The sequence below is a fragment of the Podarcis tiliguerta genome (assembly GCF_965153285.1).
Source record: "Podarcis tiliguerta genome assembly, chromosome: 4".
NCBI classification, from domain to species: Eukaryota; Metazoa; Chordata; class Lepidosauria; order Squamata; family Lacertidae; genus Podarcis; species Podarcis tiliguerta.
Window position 1 is genome coordinate 27,893,691 of NC_139537.1, and position 20,875 is coordinate 27,914,565.

Consider the following 20,875-nt stretch of genomic DNA (forward strand, 5'->3'; position numbering starts at 1 on the left):
ACTCTGCCTACCTTTTGTAAGATGCCAGATAATTTTAGCTCATGTTGTTTGACCCTTTTTGTTTTTCCTGGAGGCAAAGAATGCACACGTGTTCTCACTACATTATGAATCTGCTCTTTTTAATTATGTAAACTTGGTGGGAGGTTAAGACTCCTCATTTGTTTCAATTTACAGCTCACCTATCACAGAGGAAGTTGATTCACAGGAAAGAAAGCAAAGCTCTTCTTCTTGAAAGCTGATGATCTCCGGCGGGCTAGGGAAAAAGGTGAGAGCTGTTTCCTAGTACTGCTGGATCTCTCAGCAGCTGTTGATACAATCGACCATAACATCGTTCTGGACCATCTAGAGGAGCTGGGAGCTGGGGGCACTGTTATGTGGTGGTTCCACTCCTTCCTCCTGGGCCGTGTCCAGAAAGTGGTGGTGGGGGATGAGTGTTCAGACCCCTGGGCCCTCACTTGTGGGGTGCCTCAGGGTTTTGTCCCCTCCCCCGTGCTTTTTAACATCTACATGAAGCCACTGGGAGAGATCATCAGGGGGGTTTGGGCTGGGTGTCCATCAATATGTGGATGATACCTAGCTCTACCTCTGTTTTAAATCAGAACCAGTGAAGGTCCTGTGTGAGTGCCTGGAGGCGATTGGAGGATGGATGGTGGCTAATGGATTGAGGTTGAATCCTGACAAGACAGAAGTACTATTCTTGGGGGACAGGAGGTGGGCTGGTGTAGAGGACTCCCTGGTCCTGAATGGGGTAACTGTGCCCCTGAAGGACCAGGTGTGCAGCCTGGGAGTCATTTTGGACTCACAGCTGTCCATGGAGGCACAGGTCAATTCTGTATCCAGGGCAGCTGTCTACCAGCTCCATCTGGTATGCAGGCTATGACCCTACCTGCCCGTGGACTGTCTCGCCAGAGTGGTGCATGCTCTAGTTATCTCCCGCTTGGACTACTGCAATGCACTCTACGTGGGGCTACCCAGAAACTACAACTAATCCAGAATGCACAGCTAGACTGGTGACTGGGGGCAGCCACCGAAACCATATAACTCCGGTCCTGAAAGACCTACACTGGCTCCCAGTACATTTCCGAGCACAATTCAAAGTGTTGGTGTTGACCTTTAAATCCCTAAACGACCATGGCCCAGTATACCTGAAGGAGCATCTCCACCCCCATCGTTCTGCCCGGACACTGAGATCCAGCGCTGAGGGCCATCTGGCGGTTCCCTCACTGCGAGAAGCAAAGCTGCAGGGAATGAGGCAGAGTGCCTTCTCAGTAGTGGTGCCCACCCTGTGGAACGCCCTCCCATCAGATGTCAAAGAGATAAACAACTACCTGACATTTAGAAGACATCTGAATGGATTGCTCTTATATCAGAGGAGCTTTCAGTCACGAATTCTCACCTGCATATTAAAGTGACACAGCCAAGGCACAGATTTACTATCTCATCTGTTGTTTGTGAAACTTGGCCTTAGCCCCCGAGACTTGACCATCAAACTTAACAGCCCTGAAATATCTCCAATCATTGTGGAAAATTAACACTCAAATGCCTGAAAAGAAAAATATATCTGCCAGATGTCAAAGGGATAACAGTTTCAGCACCAGGCAAGCTTCCCTGGAGATGAGAGGCCACTGGTGAAAATCAAAACCAGGTATTCCAAATCATAAGACTAAACAACATTACAATAATAAGTAGAAAAGAACATTCTTTTTAAGCTCATGCTTCTGTTATGCAATGGATACCAATTTCCCCTGGCTTTAAAAACACTTCTATATGATGGCAGGAGACGTTGCCTTGGAAACTAGTGTGATCATAAAGCAATAGGCCACAGCTTCTCAAATGTTACCATGTGTGGTGGTGGCGGCGGGGGAATTGCACATCTCTTGTCACAAAAATATCTGCTAAATATTTCCATATAAAGTGTTCTGACCACATATGTTCAAATTAAATTCTTAAGTTAGTGTTGCCAGACGTGTGTGTGTGTGTAATATGATATGTGTGTTTTCTGTTTTTTAGCATTATCCAGCTGAATTCTTGCAGACACACTGCCAAATGACAGGCTTAAAAGAGAGCGGGGAGGTTATTTTAAAAAATAGTGAAAGAGGAAATTAGGTGCTCTTGTCTTTTCTTTCTATGAAGATAAAGGGCTGTGCAGGACTTCCCCTTCTCCTCCCCCTGTGTGGCTCCAAAATATGTTCTAGGGGTTCCCCCAAACCTCTGAAACAGTTTTTGAGGATGTGGAGGGGCTGTAGGGGAGAGAAGAGGAGGGGGAAGTTCCATTCTGTGAGGAAGTCTGCTGCACAAGCAAAATGGCTGTGTTGGCCATTTTACCAATTTGCAGCTTGCTCTAAAAAGATTCAGCTAGATTACAGTAAGGACAAGTGTCAAATACTGAAGGGTTGAAATAAGAGATTTTGCACAGTGTAGCAAACGTAAAGTATATGCAGTTAAAAAGGTGTTCTGCAAAGAACAGGTTGGATCTATATTTTGTTATTTTTTAGAGTAAAGGTAAAGGGACCCCTGACCATTAGGTCCAGTTGTGACCGACTCTGGGGTTGCAGTGCTCATCTTGCTTTATTGGCCAAGGGAGCCGGCGTACAGCTTCCGGGTAAGCTCACTGAAATCAATGGACCTAACCCCAAGAATGGCTAAGTGCTTCCTAAACACCCTGTGCATGTTTGCTACAGTGTTTGCAAACACATTTATGCTATGTATTCCAGTTCAGGACTGGGGTAGTGAAAAGGTCTTTGTTGAAGGAATATAACTTATTTACATCTAGCTGGAATGAGTACTACTTTGTATGGGACTTGTGGGAAATGTGTGCAGAATTAGGACCTTTTCACAGATTGGCCTGGACTCAAGAATGAGCAGTTCCGAGCCAGCTTAGCCTAGTGGTTACTTCGGAACAATCTTTGCAGATTCACCAATTGCTTAACGACAGTTCCATACTCCACGGGCGCTGTTTGGCTTTTTAAAATTATTATTAAAGAAATAGTGAGCAGTTCCCAGGTCCAGAAGTTGGGGACTCCACCAGTTCTAGACAAACTTGCACTCCCTCTGAAGGAAGAGATACATAGTTTGAAGGTGCACTTAGATCCAACCTTGTCACTGGAGATCTAGGTAACTTCCATGGCAAGGAGCATCTGTTATCACCTTAGGATGCTACACTAACTATGCCCTTTCCTGAGCAGGTATAACTTGATCACCATGATGCATGCATTAATAACCTCAGCACTGGTTTCCAATAATGCACTTGAGGCAGGAGTGGAAATTAAAGCTGGTGCAGCAAACCAGGTTGCTGAGTGGAACACCTGGATGAATACATATCACACTGTGTGCTGACAGAACTATACTGGCTGTCCATCGGCCACCAGGCCACTTCAGTCTTATTAGTTCCATATAAAGCCTTGAACAACTTGGGATAAGATAACCTGAAAGAGCACATGCACCTGTATAGACCCATAAAGATCACTAGATCATCAGGGAAATTTTACTCACAGCATCACACCCTACAGAGTATCAAGGGGCAGTGACCAAGGCGTTTTCTGACATATTCCTGCATTATGCTATGCCCCTTTCCCCTTGTCATATGTGAAGAATCACCCATCTGTTGCTTCAGACATCTTGTAAAGAGATAGCCTTTTGCCCAGGCTTTCCCTGACCCATAAGATTAGAATCTGTTATTACTAAATTCCTGTTTGTATCTGTTTTCAGAATACTGTTTTACTGGTTCTTGTGCTGTGTCTGTTTTCAGGATACTGCTTCACTGTTTTTATGGTGTATTTTTTGTATATACTTATATTATACTTTAAAGCAGCTTTGAAATGTTTTAAATGATTAAATAATGTACAAATGGAAAAAGAAAATTCATAGATGGAAAGTTTTCAATCTTTTCTTTTCCCCGTACCCCTAAAAAAAAAAGTCTCCAGAGACTTAACAATGTGGATTGGGCACAGGAGGCCTCTTGGGGAAGCACATCCCACCCTAACTAGCCCAAAACTGTTCAGACAAAAAACCTGTATCAAGAGCAAGAGTCTGCCAGACATAACCATCTTTCCAGTTGAAACTGTAGTTCAGTGAGCCTGAAACAGGAGACTGCCTCTTCTTATGAAGCAATGTAATGAGTAGTCTAGGTGAAGATAAAGCACCTGCTAAAGACATAGATTTTGAAAGAGGGCTCTAGAAACATGAAAGCCATACAGCATGGGTAGGCAAACTAAGGTCCAGTGGCCGGATCCGGTCCAATTGCCTTCTAAATCCGACTTGCGGACGGTCCGGGAATCAGCGAGTTTTTACATGAGTAGAATGTGTCCTTTTCTTTAAAATGCACTTCTGGGTTATTTGTGGGGCCTGCCTGGTGTTTTTACATGAGTAGAATGTGTCCTTTTCTTTAAAATGCATCACTGGGTTATTTATCGGGATAGGAATTCATTCATATTCCTCCCCCCCAAAAAAATATAGTCTGGCCCCCCACAAGGTCTGAGGGACAGTGGACTGGCCCCCTGCTGAAAAAGTTTGCTGACTCCTGCCATACAGGATTTGCCAAGACGACACCTTTGAAAGGAATATAGAATAAATATATTTCAAATAAATATATTTGAAAATGGCAAAGTTTTGCAATAGGCTAATGATTACAGTGAGCCACTTTGACAGCTGACCCAGAGTGGGCCCAGTCAGAGAGTAATCAGCAGGCATTTGAGAAGATTAGGATATAAGATAAGATAAGGACACAACAGTCCAGAGCCTTCGACTGAAGCACTCAAGTAGGGGGACCAGCTGGCATTGCAGTGTGACACATCAGAGACAAAGGTAGCAGCTGCCTGGTTAGAGGAGTCTCAGACAGCACCAACTGCATTTACCGACAGTCAGAAACAGAAAGGGAAGATGCACCAATTGAGGCTGAACCATTGGTCACCCTCTTTGGGATGGGACCATTCAATCAATTCACATTTGACCAGACTGAGCAACATCCCAAAGCCATTACTGTTGGCTGAAGTCAGCAACTTGTGATTGTTCCCTCCATCTGTGTCTTCGCCAGTATCAATGAGTTGTCTCCCATCTGCTTCCATAGTTCTCCCACTCAGTTCAATCTGCACTAATGGTGAAAGCTTTACCTTTGCGACACATTTACTTTCCTGGTAAAGGTCCTCTGGAAGCACATTTTGCCATCTGGAATTTTTGGAATATAAAGACGTGAGGTGTTTTCAAAATGAATCAAATAATTTTGCAGCACCAGTCCAAGACACTTTGTGGTCTGAGATGTAATAGCAAATGGTGTTCGTAGCACCCTAGGCCGGTCTAGTTAATTTTGCACCTGAGCCAGGAAATCCCACAAGACAAAAGATACAATGTTAATAAAGAAATACAATTCTTTACAATTTGCTACCCTTGGATGCAAGAAGATCAAACCTATCCATTCTTAAGGAAATCAGCCCTGAGTGCTCACTGGAAGGACAGATTGTGAAGCTGAGGCTCCAATACTTTGGCCACCTCATGAGAAGAGAAGACTCCCTGGAAAAGACCCTGATGTTGGGAAAGATGGAGGGCACAAGGAGAAGGGGACGACAGAGGACGAGATGGTTGGACAGTGTTCTCGAAGCTACCAGCATGAGTTTGACCAAACTGCGGGAGGCAGTGGAAGACAGGAGTACCTGGCGTGCTCTGGTCCATGGGGTCACAAAGAGTCGGACATGATTAAATGACTAAACAACAACAACAACCCTTTCATGACACCCCAAAGCAGCTGCCCGAGGTGGCTGCCTCACTCTACCTAATGGTAGGTCTGGATATCTGGTGGCTTATAATCTTCCCTTTTAACTAATTTTCTCAAAGAAGGTTATGGCGCCCGGGTCACCCTCTCCCAAGAAATGGGTGCTGCCAAGGTTCTTGAAGATTGAAACACAGTAAAGCAAGAAAACTGTAGCAAGCAGCTGACATCATTGGCAGTAATGTATTATTAAAATATCAGTAAATGCAAGAGCAGCAACAAATGTTCACTGGCTGATCTCACTCTGTTGGGCTGCTAGTCAAATGCAGGAAATTTTCAAAGCTTTCAGTTCCTAATGAGTCTCTCGGGTTCTCTATGAATGAGTTTTCAAAAGTATGTGCAGGAGGTGCAAAGAAGAGCGAATCAAGGGAGTTTTAAAGGACCGGTGGTGATATCAAGCAGTCTGGACCATCTAGGGAATACGGTAATGTCTTAATAATACACAACTTAGAAGTACTTTGCTGGTAACAAAGAAGGTCTCACTTCTTGGCTGTTCCACTCTATGTTCACCCAGAACTGGACAATCGCTGCTATGGAGGAATGTGTTTGCATTTTCTGTTTTTTATATTGTGATTTTATGTTGGGAACTGCCCTGAGATCTATGGGTATAGGGTGGTACACAAATTTTAAAAATAAATTAATCAATATGTTCACACAGCAATTACACGAGGAAGAGTATCTTCATAGGTCAAGTTCTGGAATTGCTTCTAATACCTGTTTTGTTGTTTTGGAGTTGCTTCTGATACCTGTTTTGTTGTTTCTCTGGGAAAAAGCACTACAGCTTAAGAACAGTAGTTTCATGTGTACAATTTAAGAGCAGAATTTCCACCCTTTTGTTTTCACATCTCTGTGCTTGACAATCAGAATGTGGGAGGGAATCTATGGATTGTCAGTTTAGCAACAAGTTATTCTGGAACCTGATCTTAGAAATAATGAGTTCTACTTAGCCACTTCTTCCATTACATAAATAAAATGCTAGCATAGTATTAATTGAATGCTTTTCCAGGTGTCCAGTTGTTTTAAGGATGTGCCTTCATTTTACTGTGCAGCATTTTAAAACTCGATACTGCCCAAAGCCTTAATAGTAGAATATGCTAGAAATCTAAATAAAAAATTAGTCTTCCATTACTCATTATTTAAAAATAAAATTGTGTAAAATGAATATAAACCAGATTGTTCTAAAATACGTTCAAGTTGGATCAAATAGGATTTGGATGATTTTTCTAGCACCACCACATATAAGATCTCATTAAAAATGACACTACATGAGACTAGCACAATGCAACTTGAATCTTTGCAATCATTTATAGGTTATTTGATGCCACTGGAAATTTCTCCTTCTCCCCAGTCAAGGGATTCTTAAAGCAGGTTGTGGAAACAAGTCATGCACACAAGTGGTTGACTCATCTCAAAATTTATATTCCCGACTGCCACTGCAAATCCTCCTTCCCCAAATCCAAGACTGGATTACTGTGCCTTCTCATCCCTCTGCATGCAATCAGCCCTCCAAGGAAATACCTCCATGATCTGCCCAGTTCACATGGTTGCACATTTCCCAGAGGATGGAGAACTTGTGGCTTTCCTGTTGAGGGAAGTTTTTAATGTTTGCAGTTTTATTCTGTTTTTAATGTTCTGTTGAAAGCCGCCCAGAGTGGCCGGGGAAACCCAGCCAGATGGGTGGGGTGGAAATAATTATTATATTATTATTATTCCAGATGTTGTGGACTACAAATCCCATCATCCCTGACCATGTTGGTCAGGACGGATGGATACTGAAGTTCAACATCATCTTGGAGGGCCACAAGTTCCATCATTAGAGGATCTACCACTGAAAGTCACAGGAAGATCTCTCCTTCTGCAATGCTCAAATCACTCCAAGATCCCCACCTCAAAACAGAACAATACTTTCCTTTCCTTTTTTTAAATGTGCAGTTATCCTTTTTCTAGGATGACTGATGAAAGGGGAGGAATATTCAGTACCCATATAAAATAAAGTCTACAGAATTATCCTCAAAACCTGGGCAGCCAGTTTTGCTCCAAGAGAAAAGGGGAATAGTATTTCCAATTTTCAGCCTCCACCTTTTTCGCTACCATATTGCAAAGCAACAGACTTTGAGGGTCATACCATGTCCATCTACTGGAACAGACAAACCTCACTAACACCACTTAATCCCTCAAAGCTCGTTTCCCAAAATCTTTATTAAGGGATACACCAAGGCCATCTGAATGCATGTCACGATAAAATGCACTGTCTAACTTAATTCTTCTATCTTACGGGAAAAGCCAGATCATTGAATAATCAGATTTAGCTATCAGTACAGCAGAGGATCTAAGGTTTTAAACCAATTTAAAGCCTGCAAATACCATATGCCAGCTGACAAAATAAAGCAGCATAATTGATTCTAATACTCACCCGCTATAAACACCAGCATGACAAAGAGAAATGGTTGTATCAAGTCTTTACACAATGGCAACAGGTCGCCTGCGCTCCAGGCCCTATGCCTGGAATGACACATGACAGTCAGCGCAGCCATCCTGCTATCAAATCCTTCGTAAAGGATTTTCACCCATTTAAGTCCCCCCCCCCCACAGCCTTTTTAAAAATGACACAAAATGTTTTATTAATTCCACTTTCAACTACAGGGCAATATATTGCTCTTGAGAATGACTATGAGGCATACCTGTTGAATACTATGTAGTAGTCCCATCAGTTACAAATCTGCTGATGAGAGACTGGTACTATTTTACAAGGCCTGGCTCAAGTAAAATTGCCCCCACCGTCCTTCATTCTACTTGCACATGAGCAGGTTGTTGTGTTTAAAAAACACCTATAAGCAACCTAAATACAAAGGCAACCTGAACACCGTACAGGTTTTGGTGTCCAATGAATTTTTGCATTGCTTGTTGACGATGCGTTTATCTATATGCACTCCATTGCCATAATTTTCCATATATACAATGACTGTAGCTACCTTCTATTTACCTCTTCTCTTAGGGCAGCCCCCTCAAAAAAAAGGCAGGTCCCATTTGCACATAACGCTTGACATCAACAAATCATTGTGAAGACTCTGGAGAGAAGAGAACGGCCATTTTACTTCTCCTCCAGTCCGGCTGTTACTGCTTTACTGTAGGTTAAGCTATGGTTTGGCTTACAATTAAACCACAATCCCAGGTTCAGATACAGCTCCCCCAGACAAACCACAAGTGGTAAGCCACAAAACAAACCTTGTCTACAGGGTCATAGCCAAGACAGGGTCATAGAGACGTAGCTCAGTGATAGAACGTGTGCTTTGCATGCAAAAGGTTCCACGTTCAAGCCCTGGCATCTTCAAGTGGGGCTGGAAAATACCCATTGTCTGAAATCCTGGAGGGCCATTACAGTCAATGCAAAGTACACTGAACTAGATGGATGAACTGTCTTGGCACAAAGCAGCTTCCTATAATGATTATAATTCTGACCACATGCACATTAGCTAGCCTGACACTGAACTACTGTACACATGGCTTTTTTGTTAAACTACTGGATGATAGCAATATATATGTATGTGTGTTTTGTTGAGAAGACCGCAGGACACAAAGATTCAGACCACACAGAAAACCTGGCAAAGACTCAGCAGAGACTACTTAAAACAAAAACCCATTGCTGGTTAATTACGGTCAAACCTGGAACCAGAAGGTGAAGAAAGAGCAAATGGTTACATTTTCAGTTAAATGAGCTTTACAGTTTGTTTCATTATACAGTCATACCTCGGGATAAATGTGCTTCAAGTTAAGTATTTTCGGGTTGTGCTCCGCGGCAACCCGGAAGTCTTGCCACGCACGCATGCGCAGACGGTCAAAATGACGTCACACGCATGCGTGGAAGTGGCAAAACGCGACCCGCGTGGATGCAGGTTGCGTTCGCTTCAGGATGTGAACGGGGCTCCAGAATGGATCCTGTTCACATCCCGAGGTACCACTGTATTTGAGATGCTACCTCAAGGGATTCCTCCCATTTTTGGGCTGGCTGAAGGTGGGGGATTACAAAATGAATAGCAAAAAGTATATTGAGAATATGGCTTAGCACATGCATAGAACCATTTTCATGCCTACTACTCTATGAGTTAAGCAATACAGGACTCTTGCTACAGTACTCTGCTTTATGCTTTCCATCTCCAAAACTACTGCATGCATGTATGTTCCCTAGACTTCATGCCAAATAGTTGGGAATAGCTGTATAGCTCAATAGCAGCTTTCAGGTTTTGTAATGCACAGTAGATTTAATCCTAGGTCTTCCCAGATGTAAGAACTCAGGGAGCAAGGCTGGAAAGACCATGAGAAACCATCAGAGTCAGCCATCCAGGGCTAGATGGTTGGTTCAAAGCAGTACAATGCAGCTCCTTCTAAAACCTTGCTTTCCACAAGCAGCCTTGAATTCAGTGACTTAGTAAACCTATCAGATGCTTACCAAATCCATCAACATGCAAAACTATCCTGGGAGACACGACACAGGCACAAGCGTGTCAAGAACATTTTTGGTATTCATTTTAAAAAAACCCAGCCATCCCCATCTTAATTCAAATCTCTCTGAATCTACACAATTAAAGCCTTTAATTAGGAGACAGTTTTCACAGGAGAGAGAAGTAGCTTTTTATAGAACCAAATATCTTTACGATGAGCACATCTGCATTGGAAAGGTCAGCTATTAATTTTGTGGGAGCTGCTTGTCATTCTATCACCTGGAAGAATAGCTTTGAAGAATCCAAGACTTAATTATAGCAACAATTCAGTCTCCCTCCTTTTGTGGGCTCGTAAATTTAGGCAAGTGCAACAGTCTACAGAGCATAATGTTTGAAGATGTCTATTGGCTAACTCAATGAAACACTCCATCAGTGCTTCCAATATGCTTTTTTCATGAGCATGAAGCACTTCCAGTGTTTACAGATTAGACATCCTTAACAGGAATTTTGTTTGATTTAAATTGATTTCGCTGTGTCCATTCACAATGAGCACGGTCTGAAGTGAAGATAATGACATTAGCATGACTTGGGGCATTGACAATTATATTAGTCACCGTGAACAGAAACTAAATATTCAGAGAACAGAAAAGGCTTCAAGGGAATTTATTCTCTCCTTATGAGTAAGCCTTCATAGACCATTTCCAGGAGAACACATCATTTATTTAGGAGGCATAAGGTCACATTGACACAACCAGCAAAAAAAAAAAAAAAAAAAAAGGAGGGGAGGGGGAGAATTCTCTCTATGAAAGCCAGATATATAAAATGGAATGTTTACCCATTCACTACTAGGACAGATGAAGGTGGCCTTATACAGGCCACACTACCTATCTAGCCAGTGTTTCTGTTTTGAATCACAGAAGTTCTCAGGTAGAGATGGAGAGAGTGTTGTTGCATCTGGGTCCTGCTTATGGGCTTCTGATAGACATCTGGCTAATCAGGATGCGGAAGAGGATGTGGATGGGGCTTCTGACCTAGTCCAGCAGGACTTTTTATTATTATTCAAAATTATTTTTTGAAATTTTTTTTATTCAAAATTAAACCAAAACATATTATCCAGAAACATATTATCCTTATTCCCCCCCCCCATTTTTCCTCCGGCCCCCCACCCTCTCACACAAAACCCACCCACCCCCCGACTTCCCTGAGTTCCAGTCTTTGATTTCTCTAAGAATGCTGTTTTCTGCATGTTACACAGTTGTATAGATCCTCAAACTATTTAGCTGATTGTTATCAATAAAACGTTTGTGAATGTTTATTCAAAGCCAGCCAAGGAGTCCAGTTCGCTTTGTTGCGTCTTCAAATACTTTGTAAAGGGTTCCCATTCATCTTTAAAGTCACAGTTATCCTTGTCCCGTAGCTTATATGTCACTTTTGCCAGTTCTGCATAGTCCTTCAATTTTTCTTGCCATGATTCTTTAGTTGGGGTTTCTTCAGTCTTCCATCCTTTTTTTCTTTATGCATCCTCATCATCAAGTAGTTTGTGAGGAGTACCTGATGCTAAAGTGAAGCTAAGCAGGTGTGGATCTGGTCAATCCCTTGGATGGAAAATAATTGCAAACCTCATATAAAGAGTAGAACAGACATCAAATAAAACCATTTTAAAGGCATGCAGATCAGCAGCAGTCACACAAGAATTGTGACGCAGTCAAATGGTGGCTGGTAATTCAGAAGTAGAAACCTCATTTTCAAATTGACTGTACAATACTGATATTTTATGGCACTCTTCAGAGTATTTTCTTTTCAAAGTGGGAATACACACTTGTAGCAATCAAAAATACATCTAAGAATTTCCTTGATTCCATTTATGTGCTGGCAGATTTACAAATGCATGTTTAACAGAATCACGTTAAACACACTATGCTCTAAATAATGCATACTGAGTCTGTGATCAAAGTCTTTTTATTATAAAAGTTGGAGAAATATATGTAATTTTAGGATTATACTGAATTTGATTTTACGCTAATAGATTCTGCCTTATTTTTATTTATTTAGCTCATTTATATACCAATCCATGTATCAAAGAAATCTCTGAGCATCCACATTTTAAAACAGCACCAACCAATTAGATATGAATTCACTAACAGTAAGCAGTATATACAAATATCAGCACTATATATTCACATTGTTGCAGGAGTCAGAAAAGCACAGAGTCTAGGTCTTTAACGCGGTAAGTCAAATCAGATGAGCAATGAATTGGCCTTCTACCAGATGGTACTCAGTTTTAGAGAAAACCCTTTCTTGAATACGTTGCTCTTGAATAAATGAAAATAATTGTTCTAATGTGGTGCCTATTTCCACAGCTTTAACCACCATTAGGCACATTTCAGTGGAAGAATTTCCCACAAGGGAGTTCTGAAAAGATCATAACACACACACACACACACACACACACACACACACACATTTTGCCCTTGCTCATCACAACTGCACCATTTAGAGCTTAGCATTTGAGATAGTTTTGTTATTCCCTTATTCCAACCTCTCCTCTCTACCGACTTAAAAAGCAGCAACTTGAATTCTGTTCATCGACTTCTTAAGTGAAAAGTTTTCTACTATTTTGTTTTAATTGTCTTGTCTCCTCCCCTAATTCAGCCATAGGCTCTTCCAGATGGGTCTTTATTTGTGGGATTGCTGCTGTTCATGCATGTATCCTTTTTTTTTTTGCAGTATCCAATATCATTGGCATCAAAATGACATTTCACATTTTTTCAACATTTAATATGAATTTTCCCTATTCACCCTCACAGAGCTACAGTTCCCTTTGAAGAGGGTTGTTGTTGTTGTTTAGTCATTCAGTCGTGTCCGACTCTTCGTGACCCCATGGACCAGAGCACGCCAGGCACTCCTGTCTTCCACTGCCTCCCGCAGTTTGGTCAGATTCATGCTGGTAGCTTCGAGAACACTGTCCAACCATCTCGTCCTCTGTCGTCCCCTTCTCCTTGTGCCCTCCATCTTTCCCAACATCAGGGTCTTTTCCCGTGAGTCTTCTCTTCTCATGAGGTGGCCAAAGTATTGGAGCCTCAGCTTCATGATCTGTCCTTCTTTGAAGAGGGACTGAGTGTTAACTCATTCTGAGAAATGGAGCTCTGTGAGGGGAATGGGGGGGGGTCTCCAAACAACTCTCAGCACCATTAAATGGCAGTTCCTGAGATTCTTTATCTGTTTAAAGTGCTATGGCACTGCTTTAAAAGTATAGTGCAGGTGAAGACTATGAAGATTCCTCCCCTTGTCCCCTGCTTATGAATAGGGCTATTCCAAGCTCTCCTAGTTAGTCTCAGCAATATGAAAATACAGACACCCATCCAATATGGCAGTGCTGCTAAAAAAAATCCAATTCTTTTGAGAATTATAACATCAGTAGGGTATGATCCCTTTTATCAACCTACAGAGAAACCAAGGCTTCAAGTAAAGTCTTCACGCCAAACCTAGATCCAATACCAGACTGAAATACACCTGAATCATACTGCTGGCAAACTCATTCCCCTGGGTGCCAATTCTTATGTAGCCAAATCCGTTTCTGAAATTGCTTAACACCATTTAATCTACAACTTCGACAGTGCTTTTCCTCAAGATGCCATGCCTAAAAAGAAAGAAGCTATTCAATAGGGATGGGAGAGGAAAAATAAGTCTAGGATGGGACTCTGTGCACAATAAACATTTTGTTAAGGCAGCCTGGCTCTTTCCCACTCACTAATCTTGAATATAAATGTGCACAATAAAACATAGCTGCTGTCTTAGCCAATTACTTTGAAAATCTGAGCACCGCTTAAGCATATGATGCTTAAGTGTATACTTTAGCATTTCCTCTTCAAAGGACTCCAATTATGCTCTCCACAGAGAATTTCCCCCTTTTGCTGTAGTTAACAGGGGCAAGTCAGTGCTAAGTCAGCTTCCAGGAAAGATACAGGTTCACAGATACGGTAGATTAAAAGTGTTTCTTAATCAAGGAAAGGGTTGCCAGGGCCAGCCCAGCAACAATTCACAGTGAAATATGTGCTTCTGGTGGCAGACCAGGAGGCGTGGTGCACCCCATCAGCCACACATAGTGGGGCCCACTGAGGTCACAACTATTGGGCCTGCTCAACTGTTGGTCAACTCTCAGCTGCAGCTGCGACTGCTACTGGTGTGCCAGTGTGGCATAGCAGTTAAGAGTGTTGGACTGTGGGACCAGGGTTCAAATTCCTGCTCAGCCATGAAACTGACTAGGTGATGTTGGACCAGTCATAATCTCTCAGCCTAATCTACCTCACTGGGCTGTTGTGAGTATAAAAAGGGAAGGAAGAGAGCGACATGTGCCACCTTGAGCTTCTTGGAGGAAATATGGGACACAGAGGGAATAAATATATAAATCCTACTAGTGCAGCCAGGCCACCCACCTCAAAGTACAACACTGCAGGGTGAGAATGCCCCCCCCCCAATCCTGTGGTGGAAGGAAAGGAGGGAGGGGGCTGCCGAGGAGATAGCAAGGGAGCTGCAACAGAAGGTGGCAGCACAATGTATAATCATAGAATTATATCGTTGGAAGGGACCAAGGGGGTTGTCTAGTCCAACCCCCTGCAATGCAGAAATCTTCTGCCCAACATGGGGTTCAAACCCATAAGCCTGAGATTAAGAGACTTATGCTTTACCAACTGAGCTATCCCAGCTGTAGCGTTTCACAGGGACAGACTTTGTGACCAGTGCGTCACTTTCCATTTTATGTTAGTGTAAAATCATTTATAAAATTCTTAATATATTTTTTTAAATATCACTTAAGCTGTGTGCATTGCAAAACAAACAAAATCATTAAAATGAAACAGCGGTGTCAAAACAGGTAAACACGCATAGAAAATAATGAAACAAAAATGCAAGGGAGCCAAACATATAACAGGATCCAGGCTTGTAGGTTAGTGGAAGCATGGGTAAAAAGATAAGTCTTTACACATAACATCTGAGGCAATGGGTGGCAGTCGCATAAGGCAGATTGAAGGGTCTTCCCATGCTACAGTGGCAACAGTATTAAGGGAAACAGAAGTGGGGGGACACAAAAAGAGGTGGAATGGCAACACACGCCACACCCTCAGATGTCAGTGAAATTCAGAGCAACATGGCAATATACCCATCAAGAAGCCACAGTCCCATAATGCAACAGGTAATGCAGTATAAAAGGAACATTAGAAACCAGGACATAAGTGCTAGCATCTGGGAGTCAGGAGAGGGGGGATATTGGTTTGTTCTTGTTCTTTTTTATTATATATTTTGTATATTTTTATGTTGTGAACTGCCGCGAGATCTATAGATGAAGAGCGGTATACAAATATAAAAAATAATAATTATAATAACCAGGTGGACTAACACAATAATTCCCACATCTAAATATGCCCTAAGTATTTACATAATGCAGTTTTTGACTAAATGTCGTCTTCTTTTAAGTTGGCGCAAGTAACAAGTTTTCTGCACAAACTCTAGAACCTCAGGCATGAGCATTCTTGACCTCCTCTGTTCCATTTCCAGGAGATTTTCCCACAACTGTTGCAGTGTACATTTCCTTATAAAGAAATGATGACTAAGCAAGTGCTGGATTACTTGACTGGCATAGCACAATGGACCCTTGTATGCTTCTTTCTTGGTTGTGAAAGGGAAAAACCAATGCCACCACAGTCCAGTAACTCACTTAACAACTCTTAAACGACATTCTATAATGTTGCACAGTGATTACCCTGCCCTTCTCTCAGCAGTCCATTGAGGCACAAACCAGCATTGCCTAATTCACAAAGGCCAAATTAAAAGAACTAAGCTAGAAGTTATGAGAAGATACAGTCAAGATCACATAGGGTTGTATTTTTTCATGTTAGTAATGTTGGCTTTTTCGCAGTATAGTAGCGTAGAGAGCTTGCTGGGGAGAGCTTGCATTAAAAAGAAAAGGGACTCAAAAATAACTTAAACAAGGTTTTAATAAGAAAAACAAAAAACTCCTTACCTTATACACTATATACATCTACAAACAAACACGACCCAACCACCAACCCATCCCCAGGGTAAAATGGCAGAGCTAGGTGCTGCTCCTTATATACTGTGGCCAATTCCCAACACAGCTTAATCAATGCAACTCAGCAGCACCTGCTATGCCTCACAGCTGCAAGGCTGGATCTCATTAGTTTACTCTGGCCCTTGCTCTGGCCACTTAAAGGTATACACATTGGGTGAAACAATGATGAACCTTTAGATTTAAAGAAACAGTTCAACAAGTAAATGGCAACAGAGAGGGGGATGAGTCTATTCTGAAATGTTTAATTCTTACCCGTTGCCCCATTTTTTCAGATTAAAATCTCCCTGCAAAGTTGGCAATCTCTGGAAGCTAGCTTTCTACAAAGGCTGTAAGTGCTCTGGATGCAGAGAGGGATATGAAACCCATCTAGGGATTCAAGGAAGCACATCACAGGATGCAGGAAACAAGAAAAGTAAATGATTTTTGTGAGTAGAAGTCTTCTATTAGAGAAAGGTTGGAAGGAACAATCAGAAATACAGTGGTACCTTGGGTTACAGACACTTTAGGTTACAGACGCTTCAGGTTACAGACTCCGCTAACCCAGAAATAGTACCTCGGGTTAAGAATTTTGCTTCAGGATGAGAACAGAAATTGAGTGGTGGCGGTGCGGAGGCAGCGAGAGGCCCCATTAGCTAAAGTGGTATCTCAGGTTAAGAACAGTTTCAGGTTAAGAACAGACCTCTGGAACGAATTAAGTTCTTAACCCGAGGTACCACTGTATATTAGAAGTGAAGAGATATTGGTATGAGAATAGAGGGGGAATAAACTAGAAGGACAACAGTACAAATAACATCAAAATTCTGGCAGTTAAACTGTTGAGACAGAGGTGAGAGGAAATTACCAAAAAGGAGAGAGGGGGCAACACAGAAATTTGCAGTAACCAAGGCAGGATCTGGCTATAGCAGAGAGGATGAAAACTGAATGTATCTATATATTCTTCTCTATATAATAAAAAGCTAAGGCTGTCATCATGCAGCTCCCATCTGGTACCATGTGCTGTCTTCAACATGAAGTTCCAGATTCATTGTAGTAATTTAGAATAGCTATTTTATTAACAAGCCCACCCTCATATATGTATGACAATCATCAACTGAACTTAGCCTTCTCCAGCTGAACAAACCAACTGGCAGACCTGTTCTTAAATTTCCACTCTTCTCAAAGTTACATATTGTCACAGGTATGTGTTCAAAAAAAGGCTGCTGAATAGGAGGCAGGAGGAAACACAGAATGGGGGGGGGGTTTCCATGTGTAAGGCGGAGGTGAAGAAGGAGGAGGAGGAGGGTGGAGGAAAGGGTTGAAGATAAGGATTGGTGGTGGTTACCAAAAAAGAGAGGAAGGAATAGGAAGCCTGGGAATGGGGGTAAAGATGAGAGCGGAGATACAAAAGGGGTTACGCAATAGGAGGAGATGATAGCATAATGCAGGGCTGCAGAACAGAAGACAGAAGTAGCTCCAGAAATGGGGTTAGGAAGGAGAAAGGGGAGCTTAGTAATTGCATGGGGTAGGAAGGGGAGCCTCTAGGGCAGCCTTTCTCAACCATGAGTTGTCAGATGTTGTTGGACCATAGCTTCCATCATCTCTGACCACTGATTAGGAATGAAGGAGGTTGCAGTCCAACAGCGTCTGATGCCCCAGGGTTGAGAAAGGCTGCTCTAGGGTGTTAATGCGGAGTGATGGGGGTGAGCAGATCAAGTGCAGCCCCTAGGTCTAACAAAGTCCTCAGGACATGACTGCACAACATCAGTACAGATGGTGGGAAACCAAGGCAGATATGTACACATACCAAAAGATTTATTCTTCTCCAAAGAAAGACAGCTTCATCCTCATTGTTTCACATAGATGGACACCCATTCAAAATGGCTTCTTCAGCTAAACTGCTTCAGTAGCAATAAAATACTGACATTTTATTTCAGCCAGTCAATTAAAAACACACACAAACCTCATAACAGTATGTATTGGCTGTTCTTCATGAGATGTGCTCTCATATAGGTTCATTTTTATTATTCCAATACAAAATGGCAGAAATTGATTTTAAATTTTGACTTCCTTTGCCAGAAGTACACTAGAATTAAGTTAAATCACTGAAGATACATAGTGACATGCATGGCCCACAGCTGCTAATTTTACATTTCTGTTTACTAAGATGACCCAGATTATAGCTTCTCCTTCCAACCCCCTGCAAGTTTATTATAAGGAATACGTCAGTGAACAAGAGGTAAATTTCATGGTAATCCCAAATGATGTAAGCAAGCCAACATTTTATTCCAAGATAGCCCATTATACTTGATACATGCTACTTATTTATTTTAAATATCGCATTTTGTTTATTTTCAGGCTGCCAAATGCAGGAATCTCATCTGAAAGGAACGTGGAAAAACCTTCCGCTGCTATTTTTGTAAAGTGTCAACTGGCAATGCTTAATCAGCCCCAAGTAATTTTGCCTCGTTTAGAGCAACAATGCTTTCCTCTGCTTATTTCCAAAATAAAACAAGCCAATTAATTCAATGGCTAGGAAGCATGCTAGCTTTGACACCAGCTCACAGTAAAATCTGAGCTATGCTTGTTATAAGCTCTGTATTAACACCGAAAAATAAAAATAAAAATGCTATACCACTTCAGCATTCTCTCAGAAATGAGATTCTCTCAAGCACCACCAACCTCCTCTTCTGCATACACACAGCCATTTTTGGCCGCAGAATTTATTTCTATTGTATAACTACTGCTTATTATGCAAGTTATATAGATTTGCAGCATGATTAATTTGCGACATTTTTTAAGGAAGGGTGGTGATTTGGAGGCAGTTTTTAAAATAAATAAATCAATATGGTTTGTTAATATGAGGACCTCATCTGAAGCAATATTAAAATCTTCCACTGTCTACCAGTGCCAGGAATCAAATCCTTGGGCAGCAGCAACAACCTTGCAGTTCTTTGTGCTAAAGAAGCTAGTTCCTTAGCAACCAATGAAGACAACTGTGTTGCCAAGGAAATGTGAAAGACATTTATAAAAAAGTATGAAAGAAAGCAACAGCAGAAGCCACACACACACACACACACACACACACACACACACCCTTCTAGTAATTTTTGTACCACGTACAATAAAATATTTCCCTTCTTAAATGGGGCTAATGCTGGGTCTATGGAAAGTTGCTTTACCTTACTGAGGGTTTCTTTGTTTTGACAAATATCTATACGAATACAGAACTTTCGGCCTATGCCACCATCTCTCAAGTAGTAGTGGAATTCCAAAAAGTACTTTAGGCAAAAGGTTATGTCTCAATACTAAATCACATGCTTTGTGTACAAGATTTCCTTTCTGGGCAGCCAATAATGAGTAAAGTGGTACCTTAGTTCTTGAACTTGATGCATTCCGGAAGTCTATTCGACTCCCAAAACCGTTCAAAAACCAAGGCACGGCTTCCAATTGGCTGCTGGAGCTTCCTGCACTCAATCAGAAGCCACAGAAGCCACATCAGACATTCAGCTTCCAAAAAACGTTTGCAAACCGGAACACTCACATCCGGGTATGCAATGTTTGGGAGCCAATTTTTCACGAGCCAAGCCGTTCAACTACCAAGGTACCACTGTATTGGCCCTCTTCTGATGTTTGAAGAAAGCAAATGCTCTCTAGTCTTCTATTCTCCAGACTAGAAATACCAGTTCCTCCAATCTTTCATCACTGGAATTGTTTTCAATATCCCTGGTAATTTCCCCAGTCCTCCTATACCTGTTCCAATTTATCAACATCCACCTTAAAGTGCAGTACCCAGAACAGGACACAATATACCCAATTAGATCTGGCTACTTGGAAACTACTATTATTTTATTGCAGCCTATATCATGCTAGCCATGTTTGCAAGCTGGCCACAACCCCCTCCCCCCAACTGGCTGTAGCCATTTACTCTACAATCATCACAATAACTGGTATGGCAAAAGAAACAGTTGATATAATTGTGCTGTTCCTTCCTGGAGATGTCCAAGATGAAACAAAACAGCCACAATGGTAAGGGATTCCTGAAGCACTCTAAAGTTCAGACTTCAGGCAAGTTGGTAAAAGCAGCAATATCAAGCTGACAAAGTAAAATTGTCTTTTAATTGACCTCCATCTCTTAGCAATTACCATGTCAGATTGCTTTCAACAAGCATGTCCAAGCCATAAACTCCTGCTGACGCTGGGAATATAACCCTCCAGGGGAGAACAAATCACATACATTTGAGTTTTCATGCTTTGGAGCTGACTAAACATTTCTACCAATGTTGAGAAATGGGAACATAGGACCGCGCTGCCTTACCCAGAGGCAGACTATTGGGCCATGCAGCTCTGTATTGTTTGCACTGACTGACAATAGCTTTCTGGGGTTTCAGACAGGGGTCTCTCCCAGCCTTACCTGGGGGTGCAAGGGTCCAAAAACTTCTACATGCTCTACCACTGGGTTACAATGTTTCTCCTGAAGATGATAGGCATTTCCCAGATTAAGTAGCCTTTATTATAGTTCAAGAAGGGACGTGGGTGCCGCTGTGGGTTAAAGCCTCAGCGCCTAGGACTTGCCAATCGAAAGGTCGGCGGTTCGAATCCCCGCGGCGG

The 20,875-nt window shown here is 42.0% G+C and overlaps 1 protein-coding gene and 1 long non-coding RNA gene across 5 annotated transcripts in view; one reads left to right on the forward strand and one right to left on the reverse strand.

The window, feature by feature from the left end:
* Positions 1-20,875, reverse strand: part of DCLK1 (doublecortin like kinase 1) — a 203,352-nt gene that overhangs the window by 153,720 nt on the left and 28,757 nt on the right. The gene's annotated exons all lie outside the window — the stretch shown is intronic.
* Positions 175-18,952, forward strand: LOC310676027. Its single transcript, XR_014510367.1, has 4 exons — positions 175-265; positions 16,561-16,616; positions 18,432-18,503; positions 18,623-18,952. It is a non-coding gene; the product is annotated as an uncharacterized lncRNA (long non-coding RNA).